The sequence below is a fragment of the Natrix helvetica genome (assembly GCF_964273705.1).
Source record: "Natrix helvetica genome assembly, chromosome: 9".
Taxonomy (NCBI): Eukaryota; Metazoa; Chordata; class Lepidosauria; order Squamata; family Natricidae; genus Natrix; species Natrix helvetica.
Window position 1 is genome coordinate 19,089,289 of NC_138560.1, and position 2,153 is coordinate 19,091,441.

The following is a 2,153-nucleotide window of genomic DNA, read 5'->3' on the forward strand; positions in this document are numbered from 1 at the left end:
CTTGGTGGATGTTCTGATTTTGGCTGTGATTCAGGAAGAACCAGATGTTTCAAGACATTTGAAAGATGGGCTTGGTTTGGTGGCACTGTTGAAATCTGGAGGGATGGATCCCAAGTGATGGAGAGGACATCTTTTCCTCCATGGGGAACTGCTTAATTGGGAAGTGGGACAAAGTAGTATTTATTTCTAATTGAGACAATGTAAACACCCCAGTATTTGTGATGGATTCTGTCTATGAAGTGCAAGGTGGTGGGATGGACAGAAGTGAAATGGCAGTTTTCCAGGAAGGAACGAGCACAGGCCAAGGAGGGGTTACAGAGTAACAGAGTTGGAAGGGATCTTGGAGGTCTTCTAATCCAACCCCTGCTTAAGCTGGAAAATTGGGTATCCAGTCTCTTTAAAACTCCTAACAATTGAACTCTGGTGCTGGAGAGGACTCCTGTGAGTCCCTTGGACTGCAAGGCGATCCAACCAGTCAGTCCTAGAGGAGATCAACCCTGACGGCTCTTTAGAAGGCCAGATCCTGAAGATGAAACTCAAAATAGTTTGGCCACCTAATGAAAAGGAAGAAGGACTCCCTGGAGAAGAACCTAATACTGGGAAAGATTGAGGGCAAAAGAAGAAGGGGATGACAGAGAATGAGGTGGCTGGATGGAGTCACCGAAGCAGTCGGCGTGAGCTTAAATGGACTCCAGAGGATGGTACAGGATAGAAAGGCCTGGAGGAATGTTGTCCATGGGGTCACGATGGGTCAGACACAACTTCGCAACTAACAACAACAACAATGGAGCATCCACAACATCTAAAAGCAAGCCATTCCACTGGTTAAGTGTTCTCACTGTCAAGAAACTTCTCCTTAGTTCTAGGTTGAATCTTCCCTTGATAAGTTTCCATCTGTTACTTCTTGTCTTGTCTTCTGGTACTTTGGAGAATAGGCCATTCCCTTTTTCTCTGTGACAGCCCCTCCAACATTGGAAGACTGCTGTCATGTCACCTTTAGTCCTTCTCTTCATTAGACTAAACATACCCAGTTCATCATATGCTTTAGCCTACAGACCCCTAATCACGTATATGATTCTTTGTACCTTTTCTAGAGTCATAACATCTTTTTTGTGTCATGGTGACCAAAACTAGACTCAATATCTCAAGTCTGATCTTATCAAAGCAGTATAAAGCGGTACTAACACTTCACGTGACCTTGATACCACCCCTCTGTTGATGCAGCGTAAGGCTGAGACAAGACAAGGCAAAACAGCCTGGATCTGGATTGGAGAAAGAAGAAGAGAATTAGGATAGCCCGTCTCTAAATCTCCCAGGATATATTACTTAGGTTAGGGTAGTATAGGTTTAGTCTGGCAAGATTCTGTCTGTCTTTGGCTGAATTGTTCTACGTCACTCCTGGACCAGTTCTGACATCAATCGATATGCTCCCTCCTTGGAAAACTGCTGCTTCACTGTAATCCCATTGCAGTATTTTTGGGGTGAACCCAGAACAGTTGAAATGATCTAAAATGACCAGTATATTACATTAATATCCCATTTTCCTTCTGGAAGCTCAGCCCCTACAGAGAGCTATGGAGTCTGTTGCAAAAGCACTGGGAGGGGCGGGAAACAAATGATCCCAGTTGTAACATGACAACATATCATGCTAATTGTTTGCACATGCTGTCCAGCATCCGACATCCTGTTTTGGACCAGGTGCATGTAGTGGGGTTCTTCTCATTTTAACCTCTACATCGGCTCCCAGACCTAGACAAAGTCTAGCTTAATTAAATCACCCACTGGCTGCATACATACAGCATACCCATGGTTACCTTAAATATGGTTTACACAGGCCAGCTTTCTAGAGAATGGGGCACACAATCCATTGGATAGCTATGGAGAATGAGATTGCCTAACGTAAAGGTAAAGGTTCCCCTCGCACATATGTGCTAGTCATTCCCACCTCTAGGGGGCGGTGCTCATCTCCGTTTCAAAGCCAAAGAGCCAGCGTTGTCCGTAGACGTCTCCGTGGTCATGTGGCTGGCAGGACTAAATGCCAAAGGCACATGGAACACTGTTACCTTCCCACCAAAAGTGGTCCCTATTTTTCTACTTGCATTTTTTAACATGCTTTCGAATTGCTAGGTTGACAGAAGCAGGGATAAGTAACG